This window comes from Notolabrus celidotus, chromosome 8 (assembly GCF_009762535.1).
Source record: "Notolabrus celidotus isolate fNotCel1 chromosome 8, fNotCel1.pri, whole genome shotgun sequence".
Classification (NCBI taxonomy): domain Eukaryota; kingdom Metazoa; phylum Chordata; class Actinopteri; order Labriformes; family Labridae; genus Notolabrus; species Notolabrus celidotus.
Window position 1 is genome coordinate 6,236,956 of NC_048279.1, and position 17,407 is coordinate 6,254,362.

A 17,407-nucleotide genomic window follows, 5' to 3' on the forward strand; every position below is an offset into this window, starting at 1 on the left:
ATCTCCGCCTTACGATCAAAGCCAGCGTGGCTGATTTTCCTGTGGTGTGGGGTGTGTTAAGGGTGATTTTGTCCAGGAGATCGTAAATACTGAACATGTTTAATATTTGTGACTAGAAAGCCTGTAGTGTGTGGGATGCTCCGGGATGAGCAGAGCACGTACAGTGTGTAATGTCTAAGAGCCGGCTCTTTGAAGTGAACAACGGGAGCCGGCTCCTGACTGGGAGCCGTTTTCTTTTTCTTGTCTTTTTCTGTTAAAGCCTCACGTGATTGGTCAACACATGGTGGCGTCTTGACCAATCACTTGTCTACATTGAGCAGAACGGGGAGGGGAGGGGTTACAGACACACACAGCACAGTAAGCACACCAACAGGAGGGAGACGAGAGGGAGAACATGCGCGACAGAGAGAACGCACTGGAAAGGTGAGAAAACGAGTGACTGCAGAAAACAGTAAACTTTAGACACAGTTCAACGGCATAGTCAGTTTAAAGGTAGAGTGTAGACTGTGTAAGGTGAAAGTGTCATCAATCAGGGTACACAAAAAACCTGCAAAGGCACATTAGAAGTATCTGTGAAGGATCTCAGTCATCCAGGTCATGGACGTTAGAACTGTTTATCCATCAGTGCAATAAGTGAAGAATAAAGACAGTGAAGGGAACCTGCTGTTAATGAAGGTGTTTCAAAGTTTATAAATAATATACATACAATCAGAGATTGGACCTTTTTGTCTAATTGAGATAAGTCTTGTTTTTGTACTTTATAATTATTTTTTTTGAACACTGCTCCATGTTGAGTATATAAATAAAGCCTTATGAATAATAAACATTTGATATAATGTATGTTTTTTACATTAGTAATTCATTTTACATATCATTTTACATTATTTTAGGTAATACATTCATTTAAACAAGAAAAAATCTGAGGAGCCACTCAGGAGCCGAAAGAGCCGGCTCTTTGTAGAGAGCCGAGCCAAAAGAACCGGCTCTCTAAAAAGAGCCGGAATTCCCATCATTAGTAATGTCACGTGTACCGGAGCAAAAGCCAATCAAGACGCGAGCTGACTCAGCTGACTGACTGAAGAGGAAGTGAAAACAAACAAAAACATGGCGCCGGCGAAAACTCACCGCTTTAATGAATACAACTCACGCTGTAATGCATACAGTCCACATTCCCGCTGTCTCCATGACAGTTTCCAGAATTGTTTTTCTTTTAGTGTGTGTTTTTGGAAAGTAAGAGGCGGAAAACAATCATCATTGCTTCTTCCTGTTCATCCGCCATGTTTGTTTACACCGAAGTCACGTTTTACTATGCAAGATTTGGAATATTGGGCGTGAAGAACCTGATACTCTGCTGAAGAATGGGTTAGTGTGCGGAGGAGGAGGAGCCGATCAGACGGCTGAGACTGCAAAGGAGGATTAGATTTACTTCCTTTTTTACTTTGCTTCCACTTCACATTGGAGGATCCATTAAGCCGGCTGAGAGTGGAGGTCTGCAACTGGACCCCTCTCGTATTCACTGAAATAAATCGTCCTGCTGCTTTTGTTGTATTCCCTCACAAAAGGATCACAAGAGGAAATCACTGTCTTCATTTCTGTTGTAGAATAAATCTACTTCATAAGCTCATTTGTCAGCTGTTTACTCTGTAAATAATAAATAAATCTATGCAGTTAGCAGAGGCTAGCGTGTCAACAAGCTACTTAAAGCTAACAGAGTCAACAACAGTAAAGTTCACCGCCTGATAGCTCAAACTATCCCTGGGTCACTTTCCCTAAAGTTCAGTGTTTGATTCACTCGTTCAGCGCTGACTGCTCTTTCTCCTCTGTTCCCTCCTTTTGTGTCTCCTGTCTCAGCTCAGTGCAGATGTCACTGTGTACTGAGAAGCACTAATTGGATATAATTAGTGCTCTGACCAAGTCCTGCAAAGCCCTGAACTGAACTGTCACACTGGTGCTGCTGTTATGTACCGACCTGTCAGCTCTGCTCGGGTTTTTGTTTCAGCCGATGAAAGAATCGTGTCGGGCTCAGAGCTGTCTCTTTGTTATGACCAACGCACGAAATGAATAAAGATGAAGACGAAAGCTCACCTTCTCAGAAACACAAAAGTCCATTCTGCTACGAGGAATTACAAGATTTAATTGGGAAACTTTCTGCAACTCTTTTAACATAAAAACACCCGTAGTACCTGATAAGTTACCAACACGAAGGAAAGTCACATCTCTTTCCAAATTGTTCCAGCAGCTTGTGATCAGCATTCAGCGAGATCTCCTGTAAGATGTAAATCCCGTTTTGTTTAAAGGCTCCTTATGAAAGACCCAACAACCCAAGGCAAAGGTGAGAGAGGAAGCCAAGAAGAAAAGGGGAGCGACTGAGCTGACAGAGAAGGGGTGAATGTGTGTGACAAGGCCATAGGATTAAACTTGTGAAATACTTTAATTCAAGTGAGACACAAAAGGGAATTAATAACAGTCAATTCAAAAGAAACTGAACGTGTGTTTTGTGTTTCATGCTGGGAAATATTAAGGTTCCACTGACTTTGAGAGGTATGTGAATGTGCAGCGTTTATTGTTATTTTGTGTTTGTTTTCAGAACCCATTTAGACCAGATGCAACGTATACACGTATTTACCTTTAAGGCTGGATGCGACATATACGCGGTTATCCCTTTAAGACCGGATGCAATGTGTAGGTCATTTCAGACGGTGTCATAATTTTCAAGACATGTGACTAATGAAATGCACTGTAGTTTGCTGAAATACACGACAGGGATGACGTGCATGTTTTGGTATTTTTTTAAAGACACGTGACTAATAAAATGCTGTAACGGGTTGAGTTAGGACCCACAAGCAGTATCGGAAGCCAAGAGATCAGTTGGTAATGACCTTTATTAAACAGTTCAATAGACACGAGTAACAGGTGAATAGTCTCTCTACCTCGAACACAGGTAGGGAATCGAGTCTCTCGGGGCTCGATGACAGCCTGACAAATCAAGCACTGGTGACAGACAGATCCTGGGGAGAGTTGAAACAGACTCACTCGTACTCCGCAGGAGGACAGGACGCCAAACAGCCACGAGGACGGACAGGCAGAACCCCGGAAGGGCGAAGGCAGAACTCGTAGTCAGGGACAGAAGGCGTAGGTGTTTTCCTGGGAAGCGGCGAGGAGGGATGGTCACGGGCAGGCAGGGTCGGCAACAGGAGATCAGTCCGGAGAAGAACGCTGGAAAGTCTTGCATGAGGTCAAAGAACAATCTGGCAAGGAGTGGAGAGTGGCTGCTGCTTATAAACCAGCTTGATTGCAGATGAGGAGCAGGTGAGTGTGCAGGTGAACTGGGTTGCCTGATGAGGGGGCGTGGCTGGCCAGCAGAGTGGAGCAGAGGCAAGGAGAGTGGAAAATTACTGACAGAGGGGAGGAGGTGAGCAGACTGTGACAAATGCGCTGTGATTCGCTGAAATACACATGGTGGAATGACGTGCATGTTTTGGGAGTTTTTTTCAAAGAAGTGATCAATAAAATGCACTTTGATTTGCTGAAATACCATGGGTGGGATGACGTACATGTTTAGGGATTTCCTTTTAAAGACACGTGACCAATGAAATGCGCTGTGATTTGCTGAAATTCCCGCGGTGGGAGTGGAACTTTTTTTTTTACGACCGGCTTTTTGACAGCTAGAATGGATGACCTGAGCGACGGGAGTGTCATTGAAGATGTCGAATATAGTTTCAATGATAGCAGTGTTAACGGAAATAATTTACAAGATTTAGAATCTGAGGATTTTCCTGTTGATCTGGTAGACAGGGATCAGTGGATGCGCAGTATGTTTGAAGAGGATGACGAGGATTTGGAAGAATTTTGCGGGTTCCAAGATGAGTGGAAAACGGGGAGCTTCCACCCAGGTCATAAGAGAGAGTTCAATCGCAAGCCAGGAATGAAGATTGACCTGCCTGACGATGCAACACCTTGAAATGTGGTTGCCAACATTTTCACTGAAGAGTTGTGGTTGCGACTTGTGACAGAGACATATTTATATGCAGAACAGAGCAGGAAGGCAAGTCCATTGAGCAGCAAGTGGACACCTGTTACGATGCCAGAGATGAAAACATTCATTGGGCTGTGACACCATGGGCATACTTCAGCTGCCTGCAAGGAGAGACTATTTCAGAAAAATGTCCCCAAAGCCATGGCAAGGGACAGATTTGCAATTATCTGGAGGTAATAACAATAATGACAATAAATAATGATAGTGATAATAATTATAAAAAAATTGTTTGGTGATTGCTAATAATAATAATAATAATAATAATAATAATAATTATTATTATTAATAATATTATAAGAAGTAAAAATGTATCACATATGCTTTCATTCAACTTAAATGTGCATTTTCAGATATCTCCACCTACAAAACAACGAAGCACATGATGTTGACCGCACTGACAAACTCTGGAAACTGAGATGGTTTCTTAACTACCTCAACAGTTGTTTCCAGTCTCTCTATAAGGTGAACGGGTATGTGACAGTAGATGAGAGCATGGTGAAATTCAAGGGAAGACTCGCCTTCTGTCAGTATCTGCCGCTCAAACCCACAAAATGGGGTGTGAAGGTATGGGTCATGGCAGAGAGCTAGACTGGATATGTGACAAACTTCCAGGTCTACACATGGCGTGAGGGGACGGGGGAGAAGGGCCTTGCTCGCTGGGTTGTAATGGATCTGGCTACACCCTACTATGGGTCCCATCTTTCCATTTTCATGAACAACTTTTTCTCAGGAGTGGAGCTTTTTGAGGAAATGAAGAGCAAAGGACTGGATGCATGCGGCACTGTTCGTGCTAACAGAAAGGGACTCCCAAAACACCAAATTCTGACGAAGCAAGCTGTGCTGGAGAAGCACGAGTTCAGGGTGGCACAAAAGAACGACCTCACATTGTGTGTTTGGCAGGACACCAAGGTTGTCATGGTAATGTCTAATTACCATGATCCTATAAAGAAAGGGTCCGTGAGGAGGAGGAAAGAGAGCACCCAAACAGCGGTTGCTGTACCAGCATGCCCCTCCGACTACCAGAAGCACATGAAAGGTGTAGACCTGCTGGATCAGAAGGTCGGATATTATCAGTTCCAGCATCGGTCAAAGAAGTGGTGGAGGAGGCTCTTCTTCTTCATCCTTGCTGTAAGATGCTACAATGCATATGTTGTAGCCAGGTGTGCCGCAGGAAACACTTTCAAATTCAAGAGAGGCTACAAAGAGTGGCTGGAGGAGCTGGCACAGGAACTTGTCACCCTAGTGACAGCAAGAAGTGCTCCTTACTGCTCTACAAGACCTGTGGGAGCAACAACTGAGCACGACTGTGAAAAACTCTTTGAAAAGAGGAGGGTCTGCAGGGAGTGTGCACTTTCAAGAAGTGGCACTGATGCTCGTGCCACTGCCACCGTCTATGGCTGCAGGCAGTGCAAAGAGGCTCTCAACATTGAGTGCTTTGGCAAGCATGTCCGGTGACATCAGCTGACTTAGTGTGTTGACATGGCCCACACTAACTGTTCATAACATTTGTTGTTTCATTTTTGTTGTTTTACCTGTTGCACTGTTCCACTTGTCACTTTGTTACACTGCCACTTGCAGGAAAAAATATTTTGTATTCATTTTAATTTATATTTTTTATATTTTTGTTGTTTTATGATTTTTTGAAAAATGTTAATGCACATAAGAGCAAAGTAATGATGTACCAATTAAAGCCCAAGCTCTAAACTATCAAATGGTTTCCATTTCATGTTTCTATCTGCTCAAGAGGCTGAGATATAAAGGTTTTAGTGAAATTTGACAACTCAGAATTTTTTCCAGAAAATCTTCAGGTTTTCAGAGGTTGTGTACAATTTATGCTTAGGTTTTTAAAGGCGTTTTTAGCAGGCGTTTTAGGTCTTAATGGGTTAAGTTATATCAGGAGGATGTGAGGAAGAGGAAGAACAGAAGACTCCAAAGTAAAAAGAGGTAGTAGCACCAGGCCAGACTGCAGCTACTGCATACACAGACTGTTTAATGGGTAAATTATTGTATAGATTCATCAAGTTAAACAAAACGGTACTGATACGTGAACTAAAAGTGGATTAAGGCGGACCACCACTTGGATACCTCACACGGGCACACACCACGCTAAAGGAGCTGGAACAAAGACAGGCTCTTTGAAAGGGATTTCTCGTCATCATTGGACAAATGCCTTTTTTTTTCCCTGATATACCGGTTAGTGATCACTTGCATTTCTTTTTGGGAACTTCTTTCGTTTTTCTTAAGGGACTGAGGGACTTTTTGTTGGTGGATTGTCAGAGGACGGCCGCATCAGCAGATTTGGACGCTCGCACAAGATTTTAAAAGGACTTAAAACTAGTGATGGGCAAATGAAGCTTCATGAATCAGTAGTTGTATTTTTTGACTCCTCTAGATGGCACTCTTGGTTTAAAAATAAAGGCTCAATGAATGGCAATTCAGTGTGCTTTCAACCCTTTGTTGAACAGAGAGCGCCATCTAGAGGAGTCAAAAAATACAGCTACTGGTTCATGAAGCTTCATTTGCCCATAACTACTTAAAACATGTTTTTGTTTTGCCGTAATTGAGTTGTAATGTGTCGTCCAGAGCTGAGTGTGTTTAAGTGTCATTCAAGTTCCCACAGTAACCTCTGTTGAGTGTCCCTTAAAGGTGGAAAACTGGAGTTGAATGATATTTAAACTATTTTGATTTCAGATTAGTATTGTGAAAATGTACGTGTGTTCATCATATTTCTAAAAGAACCTCCTGAGGCCCGATCTACTAAAGGTTTGCGTGTATAAAAACATGTGCAAAGTTGATAGCGCATGCAAAGCTGATATACTAACCGGGATCACCGAGGATTGCGTCAAATGAGCAAAATAGCACTCGCTATCCATTTAGCGTGTTTTCCTTCATGAATGTGCAGAATACATGTGGATCATCAGAACGTGCAAAATACTGGGAGGAGGAGATGCAAATGTAATCATTTAGCACACGCAATGTGATTTATCAAACCTGAAGCAGATAGCGAGCGCTGTATTTGCGTCTATATTTAGCACGTTTGAAAGGCAGGTGCAAACTGGCACAGAGTTACGCACACATGGCTGTCACAAAAAGGAGCCATGTCATATCTCCTATGGAGAAACTCATTGCAACACTGCATTTTCTTGTAATAAAAAAATAATGATAAAACAACACAAATTCAAAGCAGTTCAGCACCACGGATAGCGACCGCATCATTCTGACACCCACTTTAACTGTTTCAATAATGAGAGCACAGTACGCCACTGTATCAACAGCTATACAGTCTAGTCAAATTGGCACAGCGGCCTACATCTTCACATATAAACAAAAAATCAGTATGAAGTACTCGGCCTACTCACCACTGTTTGTGGTGAGCCTTAAGCTCCACAGACTTGTCCACGATGAGATGTATGTCCATTTTCTTTGCTCTTGCTCAATGATCAATGTGACAAGTATACTCAGTCTCTCCTGTCCTATCGTGCTCCTCAATGGGTTTTTAATTAGTTTTAACTTGGAGAATGAGCGCTCAGAAGTTGTGCAGAAGTGACGAGAAGAGTGGTGGTTGACAATGGGCGTTTTTGACAGATCCCTAACAGACTTTTGCTTTGGTATCTGGTCCCTGAAAGAGGTTCTAAAAGAAAGCTGTTGGTCAGGGAAGCTTGGGGGCGATGTCCCGACTGTGGTGCTCACTAAGCCATTTAAACTGGTGAATCTTTGGGACAGTTGCTGGATGATGATATCAAGACAGGCATTAAAAACGTTCACCCAAAAGATGATCTCTGCGTCAGTGAGGCGACGGTCTTCATCAAAGTGACGCTTAACTTTTCTGGCCCTGGTTGTTTCAAAACTGCAATTGACTTACCGATTAAGTAGCTAGAGCAAGAGTGGCAGACTTTTGAACTAATTAAATGTGTCCAATATAAGAGATTTTATTAAGGGAGAGTTTTTCCTTTTTTCTTCTGCGGATATTTTGCCATCTTCTTTTTATTTCATCAGCAGATCTTCTGTTTTTTCTCACAGCATTCACCTTTTCACAGGCCTCCCAAAAACGCTGAGATGTCTCTGCTGGACTTCTGAAGGATTGGTCACAGATTTTGTGTTTCTTGTTGTTTTATTTATCAGTATGTCGACGTGTGTCTTGGTACACAGCTACAGCTACGACATGTAGCTATGTGGCTATGCTAACTAGCGCTAGCACTTATCCATGATAAATACAAATCATCCACTAGATCTTCAAATCTGCAGACGTGGGGAGTAAAACCGACCTCTGTGTTTATTAAGACAGCCTACAACTAGCATGCCTCCTTCCTAAGCTCCTTGTTAGCACACATTTGTGCAGGTAATGAAAAACAGAGGAGGGGTTGAGTATTATTTTATACAGTCTATGGGCTGAACAAGCTCTGAGCTCTGACTCCGTGACAGACCGGATATTGTTGTTACGTAACAAAAACCCGGAAGTCTGAAACGGCTCGTTTCACACACATTTACAGAAAGGTGGAGAAATCAGAACAGGGGCAGAATAGATTTTTTTCATTCTCGGGGGGTTTGTAGACATGCCAGAGACACATATTTCAGGTAGAGAACCATGAAAAAGTCCATTTTGCATGATATGTCACCTTTAATGTGTTTGGAGCAGACTTCAGGTTCAACTAATGTGTGTTCAGAGTTTTATGCACGAGTTAAATCACCTGCTGATGTTGTGTTTGTATCTCACTGTGTTTGATGTCAGTGAGCTCGTGCTCACAGCTCTGACGTTTGCAGACTTAACAGTTACAGTAAATGTGTCTGTGGATGGTTATTTACAGCTAAATGCATGCATCCGTTTGTGTGTGTGTCTCTGTGTGTGTGTGTGTATTCAGGGAATATGTATGTTTGAATTAAGGGCTCAGTTGAGTAGATGAGTCTTCACACTCGGCTGCATGATGGTGATCAGGTCATTAACTCCCCCTCACAGCAGGTGAACGAGCTCCTGTTACACACTCACAGTTACTCTGAGCGTATCTCTTCACCTCCTCAGACACCATGATCTCCTGCTGAAGACAATTTGTTTCTCACTGCTCTCCAGCAGCCAGGTGAGAACTTAAAGTGTTGGGACACAATGAAACAGCATGAAGCATCTGCATCAGGCCTGAACTGAAGTTTCCACATTAACGACTCCTGATTCAGCCTTGAGAAGAGCTAACTCTGAAGGCTAACTCTGGAACTGTATTTATATTTGTAGGAATGCTAAACTTGATGATGAACACTTCTCATGTTATATTTGAGCATCTGAGAGAACCACAGGCCACCCAATCCTTTAAAACAGGACTAAAGTCCTTCCTCTCTCAAAGGAAGTGGTTCATTCTACAGAACCTTCTTGCTGTTTTAAAGTTGCTCTTTATACTTCACTCTATGGCATACTAAAAAAAAAATGTAAGTTATATTTTCTGGGCTTTTTTCGCCTTTATCGACAGGACAGTTGAAGAGAGACAGGAAATGTGGAGAGTAGAGAGCGGGAGAAGACATGCAGTGTATGGTCGACTGTCAGGGAGTCGAACCGACGACCTCTGGGACAAGAACCATAGCCCCTTTACGTGGGGCGCTTCAACCGCTTGGCCACCAGCACCCCATACTATCATTTTTAAGATAGTTTTCATCGTCTTGTTATTAAACTCTACTTTTTAATCTGTTGCTTTTGTTATGTTTTGTAACACTTTGAGATTTGCTCCAAGCGTAAAGTGCATTATTGATAAAGAATATTATTATTATTATTATGCATACAAACCACACTTTGTGATTCAGTTCTCAGTAGGCTGAGTACGCTGGGATCAATAGTTTTCTCTGCTATGAGGGCGATCAGGAACTGGCTGAGGTGAGATCCCGTATCCGGTCCCGCAACACATTTTTAATTTACACCTGGTCTTAGCAATGCGGTCTGGTGATGTGATCACAGTGGACAAGATCACACTCACCCAGATCATCGTCTCTGAATGCAGCTCTGGCAGTCACTTGTGATTAGGTCTCACTTTCCTTGTTCATGTGCAAATTAACACAAAGCACAATACACTGAAATATACAGTGAAATATAAGAACTGCACTAAAACATAGAGGGATGGGCGTCATCATGCAGACAAATCCCTTTCTCCTCCCTGTGCTGTGTGATCAATAAACTCTGATTCACTGGTTGTAAGTTCGTCTCCCACCCCTTCAATTACTGACGGGTTCTTACAAAACGCTCTTCTTTAAATCTGAGCACTCAAACAAATCAACCTCTGCCTGTTGCTCACTTTGACCGGTTCACTGTGGTTGATCTCTGACCAGCGTCAGTGGAGTCACAGATGGAGAGTCGGGTTATTTGCTCAAGGGAATGTGGATCGTTGTTTCTGAAGTAGTGTTACTCATTCATTTTGAACGCCCACATTTTCCATGTCCAATGAAGCACAGCAGCTTGAACGCACCGGTGAGAATATGAATGACTCACCCTAAGACTCAATCACTTGTTTAAATAGGCTCTTCTCTGCTGTGAGAACAGAGCGAGGAGGAGATGGGATGAGGTTAGAATAAAAGACGTCACATCTGAAACAGACACAGAGAGAGTGAAGAGAGGAGAAAAACACAGAGCAGAGAAGGGAGAGGTGAGACAAGCTGGGGGGGCCAAACAAGATGGAGGAGGTGAGGTGAGACGAAAGAACGAGAGGGGGGAGTTCAGGAGGGGAAAGATGGGTGGGCGAAGAGGTAGAGATCTGGTTCAAAAGGGGTAGAAGTAACTGAGAATGATACATTTAGGGAAGAAGAGAAACGTGTTGCATTATTATTACATTCACAGTAATAACAGTGTTTTTCTCTTCAACCTGAAGCTTAAATTGAAAAATTCAAAGAACAGAAAACATCTTTAAAAGAACAAATATTAGTCTGGGAAATCATCTAAATTGAATGAAGCTGCTTTAAATCTCAAACGCCTCAAATCAGTCTCTAATTCATTCAAAGTATCTGACTCATGTTCGTCTCCTCTTGTTCTCTCTCTCTGTGCAGAACAGGAAAGATGTGCTACCATATTTCCATCGGTGGCTTTAAACTGTGCACAAACTGCTGCGTTGATAAAAACCTTGTTATATCCGAGAGAAAAGAAAAGCTCAGTTATTTCGAACTCCATAATTAGCTTTTAACTCCACCACCCTGTTTACAGATCATGGCTGCAGGCTAACCGTGTGTTTGCTTTGTAAAGCTGCTTCTTTAGTGAAAGGAGAGTATCCAGATTGGTAGCTATTACCAGAGCTGATCGAATCCTCTACATTTTAAAGAGAGGTGCTTAAGTACTTCTACCTTATCACCTTTAGCAGAGGATACTCTGGACTGTCCTCTGTTAATGAAAGAACAGGAAAGGATGGATTTGTACAGAGAGTTGAACTCTGGATACACAGCTTGAAATCAATCCCCTGATAAATCTATCAAAGGTGGGATTGTAGCCAGACTGGGATTAATGTTGCACAAGATGTATCAGCACAAGATGTACCAGTCCAAAGAGATCTGTCTCTGGTTTCCAGGAAGCTGTCTCCTGTCTCAACACGAACAAAGTCAAGAGACACACTTTGACTTCACTTCAGGAGCTGCTTTCATTATCACAGTGGTTTTGTTGTACTGTTGAAGACGTATCATAATATTTTCCAACGAGATGTCCGGTGAGTCGATTTAGTTTATGATCATGTAGTTTATATTGTATGAATTTAACGTCTATTTCTTCCTGTTTCTCTAGTGACAGTCTGGTTCTCTTCCCCCTGCCCCGCCTCTCTTGCTCCATGTGCTGTCTCTAAAGTTAGTAAGTTAAAAGTTAAATAAGTTAGATAAAAGTAGATTAAAAAGCTAAGAAGTAAGCAAGCTATTCTGAGTTGGGTTTTGAAAACAGCGTCAGAGTGAGCGCTCTGCATTCTTGTTTAGTTTTCCGAAGTAGCTACAGAGTGAGCGCTCTCAACGCTCTGCCCTCTGTTGGCATATCTTTGCAGTTTCTCATCTTCTTGACAGCTACGTCAACCGTTAAGGCTGATTTATACTTCTGCGTCTCCCCTACGCAGCAGGGGCTGACACGGACATGAGCCCCACATACTTGAGCGTCGATGTGTCCGTGTCGCGCAGCAAATCTCCTCCGAAACGCTTGAGGGCAGTGTGGTCTCTCTGATAGCCGGTCGCCTGCTTCCGGTCCCGCTACGATCTCTGTTTACTTTTCCACAGAGATTCAGAGCGTGTTATGTTAATCTACAGCTGATACATGTTGCTGTTTATCATACAGACATGATTACATGAAGAATAGAAAGGAGGAGATGAAATACATGTCCGATGTGCGGCCGATGTCCGGGATCCCGGAAGTGATATGAATGCGGGAAAGACAAAGCTGCCGAGCCGACCAATCACAGAGCTTGCGGTCCGCATCGGCTCTACACGTTGTTACATCTTGGAGGAGGTGCACGTCAGCTACGTGCGTAGGCCTCTGCGTAGGTACGGGAGCTACGCGGACCCCCAGCGTAGGGTACGCCGTTGATTCAACGCAGAAGTATAAATCAGCCTTTAGGATCACAAACAGCCAAGACGGACAGAGTCGAGTTTATGCCAGTTTATGCTGATGCTAATGTGTTTATCATACGCTTCTGCCTTGGAGATTATTTGTCTGTAAGTAAAATGTGTCCATAAGCACATAACACATGCAATTTTTAGAGATAGTCATGTTTGAAGTATGTGTTGTCTTATTAAGCAGTCAAACTGTTCTATGTAGTATATTGCAGTTTCTGTTGGTAGAAACTACACGCAGTTCAGTAAATGTGTGATATATTAATATGTCAGTGCTTGTATACTGATGTGTTTCATTTTCTCTGTAATGTTTCAGTTTTACAAAAAACAAGATATTGGCCCAACAGTCAAGACTCAAGTAAAGACAGGAAAAGCAAGCCCTGTGTGTTTATTTGAAGACTTTGGACTTTTTCATCTTTTGTTAGCTAGCTGTCTAGCTTTGCAAAAGACCACGCACTGCAATGGCAGTATACTCCGAGCAAAACCAAAACCAAAACCTCTCCAACAAAAGCATTAGTGATGGGACTTCCGGCTCTTTTTAGAGAGCTGGTTCTTTAGGCTCGGCTCATTAAAAAGAGCCGGCTCTTTCGGCTCCCAAGTGACTCCTCAGATTTTTTCTTGTTAAAAATGAATGCATTACTTAAAGTAATGTAAAAGTATATGAAAAATGAGTTACTGACGTAAAAACATACATTATATCAAATGTTTATCATTTAAAATGCTTTATTTATATACTCAAAATGGAGCAGAGTTCTACAGAAATGAAATCATAAAGTACAAAAACAAGACCCATCACAATTAGACAAAAGGTCCAATCTCTGATGTCTGTATATTATTTATAAACTTTTTAACACCTTCATTAACAGCAGGTTCCCTTCACTGTCTTTATTCTTCACTTCTTGCACTGATGGATAAACAGTTCTAATGCCCATGACCTGGATGACAGAGATCCTTCACAGACACTTCTAATGTGCCTTTGCAGGTTTTTTGTGGACTCTGATTGATGACACTTTCACCTCGCACAGTCTACACTCTGCCTTTAAACTGTCTCTGCCGTTTCAATGTGTCTAAAGTTTACTGTTTCCTGCAGTCACTCGTTTTCTCACCTTTCCACTGCATTTTCTCTCTGTCGCGCATGTTCTCCCTCACGTCTCCCTCCTGTTTGTGTGCTCACTGTGCTGTGTGTGTCTGTAACCCCTCCCCTCCCCGTTCTGCTCAATGTAGACACGTGATTGGTCAAGATGCTACCACATGTGTTGACCAATCACGTGAGGCTTTAACAGAAAAAGACGAGGAAAAAAAAAAGGCTCCTAATCAGGAGCAGGCTCTGGTCGTTCACTTCAAAGAGCCGGCTCTTAGAGCATCACACATCACTAAAAAGCATCCCTAACTCACACGAGTCCTGTACCAAGCAGCAACTGCCATCTGTGAGAATTGAAGCCAATGCGGAAGTGTTAAAAACTGCAGTTTCTCGAGTCTCTGCTTGAGGCTGGCTCTGGAAGTACCGGAAACCACATAGACACCAATTCAAAAGAGCTGATCTTTACAGCAGAAATAAACATGTTTACAGCCTGGTTCAAAAAACGAGTGTAGTCTGGATAGCTCATTACTATATCCTCACACACTGTACGGGGGGTGAATTTTTTTGTAACGCAGCAATTTCAAAGATATTAAGATTACGAGTTATCCATAATGAGAGGCACAGCTGACTTGATTGACATATGCTACTTTTTTTTCTAGGCTGCATAAACATTACACAGAAGTGACAGCGTGGACAAAGGAGACACCAGACAGAGTGATGAAGCAGCAGAGGAACTTATAGCGAGTTGAAAACATGTGTGAATATGTTGGTACCATTTCCCAGTAATACATGCAATGAAAGTATCTAAACCTGTTACCTGTTTACTGAGATACACTGACAGAAAGAAGAGATATGACTGACTTGATTGACAAACACAAACACTGTAGCTGTTGGGGAGGAGGCTCAAATCCTGCCTCTTTACCTCACACTAAGTCAGCATTCTCAATATAGCTCCTGCTGATGATTGGCTTCAAAACAGCGCTTCAGAAACAGATGGGTGACGTCACGGATACTACGTCCATTATTCATACAGTATGTCTGAGACCTGGCGTGAAAAAGTAACATGACAGTATGTTGTATTCTGTTTACGTTGTTATCACCACTTGATCTGGATACTCCTGAGGGATCCAGTGAGTCCAGCTGCTTCAACCTGTGCCTGGCTTCAGATATGAGTCTGGTAGTGTACGTCACACGCCTTCAGATAGAACAAAACCATGATGGACATGATGTGCACGCTAATTTTCTTCAGCTGAGCTTGGATTAATGCTTCTAGGTCAAGTCCTTAAGAAAGTTCTTCAGTCACTAGTTTTCTAATTTCTCAGATTTTTATCACAAGAAGGAAATGATTTCACATAAATATTAAGTTTATGTTAAACACACTGTAATTTCCTGGCACCTTCATGTATATCACCACTGGAGAAATCCCCCATGTGTTTCTACTACAGCTCCTGACACAAACTCCTTGTACTTCAGTGTTTCATTCTGATTGTGGATGCAGTGTTGATGGTGAGTGAGCTGGGTGTCAGTTTTCATACTGATGAGGCACGCTGAAGAGCAGCTACTGGCAAACTTTTCTAAGTATCCAGACAGCTGAACCCACTAATAAGTAAGAGTGGGAAAAGATTCTTCAACAGGCCTTGTACCAGAGCGAGGAAGAACAAAGATGGTATTAGTAAAACCAACATGTTTCCACAAAGCTTTGTTCTCTCTGCTGCCAGTGCTGCTACTACTACTCCCACAGAGCTGAGGGAGGAGGAGGAGGAACAAGGAGGAGTACAGAGAAAAGGCTCAGAGAGGAGTGGAGTGGAAAACACCTGATGCTCACACATTTCCTCTTTGATGGAGCAGAAAACTTGGAGGAAGACGCTGCTGCATTTAAAAACAAATCAGGCTGCCAGCTTTGGACTGGAAGGTAGCAGGTGTACAGAAGATGGAAAAGCAAAGTGAAATCAGTCGATACTGGCAGAGCTTTTGGAGCTGAAAATGCTGTTTTGAGTTTGTTATTAGAGGGAACCTAGAGATCCTATAACTGATCAAGAAATCACTTTACAAAATAATGTTTCTGTAAATCACATTTCCAGTACAGAATTTGTAGGATTGTAGACCTCTCCTCAGTCTTATGACCGAAACACGTTGGCCTTATTTTCTCACTGACCTACAACTACAGTGCTAATCAAACAAATATCTGAATTCAACATTTCTGTCTGTAATAAACATAAAACAGCGACCCTCTCTGTTGCTGTATACTCAGCCTGCACATTGACCGAGGGCATGAAATACAGGCATGAATAAATCAGGACATATTCACTTCATAACATAGAAGCATCAGTTATAAGGTAAGATCTATTAGATGTTATTAAGACATCCCACGATTACTTCTTCTCTGGTTTACAATTTGAAATGACCCGACCTGTCTGTGTACCTGAGCAGGAGTTATCTATAAGATACAGAATCTATATGAGAAAAGCTCTCCTCTCTTGTACTCTTGATGATTTCCTCTTACCTTTCTACAGAAACTGCACGATTCACTTCCAGAATTGATCGAGGTCCAAAAAAAGCATAAATACAAAAACTCCACTGCTGCAGGAAACACCTGCAGAAATTCTGTTCAACATAAAGAAAACATTTTGATCCTGAACGCAGCGTTTAACTTCCTCCTACTGATCCAGTTTCACTTTGGATTCTATTTTGGTTTACATTTATTCTTTACTATAGCTCCATAGCTTAACTCCATCACTTTCCCTCGGTGTGATGCAGACATGATGTTCTTGCAAATATGTTAAATGATCCAGCAGCTGACAGACCTTTATTTCTTCACCCAGAGACACTATTTGTCCGACATGTAGGTCTTCACTTTTACTATGTAGTCCCTTTTTTCCTCCAATGTGCTGGCAGCTTCACCTCTTTGTTGTTCACCCCAGTCTGTATCTCTGGAACTTCTTTTCTTCATTTTTTTATTGGAAATCATGTTCAGAGAACAAAATGTGTGAGGTTTAAGGATACATACACTGGGGTTGGTTTAAATTCAGTGATGCACCTCCTCCATGACTGGATGTCTCCATGACATCAATCCATCAATCAATCAAGCTGTATTCATAGAGCACCTTTCATACGAATCAAATGGAATTCAAAGTGCTTTACAGAGACTGAAAACAAGAAAGAAGTGGAAATAAAATATTGGCAAAACATGATACATATTAAAAAAACTAAAATTGATTTTAAAAAAGAGACTAATGCCCATCAACAACATTAAAATGTATGTAATTAATAATAATAATCAAAATAATAAGGATATAAATAGTTAAAATAAATACATAAAAAATTGTAAGGATAACAGTAATGCACTGAAAATATCAATAAAACTGGGAAGACAAATAATAAAAATAAATAAGATAATAAAACACATTTGAATTAATATAAAACATTAATCAATCAATCAGTCAGACTTTGTTTTCATACAATGACATTGTAACACACAGTGCTGTACATTAAAACAATTAAAATAGAATACATCCTAATCCCGACCCCAAACCCACCCCACAATCCTAAGGTTAAGAACACAATATATGCAACAACAACAATAATAATAATAATAATAATAATAATAATAATAATAATAATAACAATAATAACAATAATAACAATAAAGACAAAATAAATAAATGAAAAATAAAAAAGAAGTTGCTGAACGAACTGAGGAAACGCTCTAATGATATCTTAATGAGGGAACACGGGAGGTAAAATAAGATGAT

General features: G+C 41.6%; 1 long non-coding RNA gene across 1 annotated transcript; it reads left to right on the forward strand.

Annotated features, from left to right (window-relative positions):
• Positions 1–12,583: 12,583 nt before the first annotated feature.
• Positions 12,584–12,951, forward strand: LOC117816938. The gene is made up of 2 exons (XR_004632056.1): positions 12,584–12,676; positions 12,891–12,951. It is a non-coding gene; the product is annotated as an uncharacterized LOC117816938 (long non-coding RNA).
• The last annotated feature ends 4,456 nt before the right edge of the window (positions 12,952–17,407 follow it).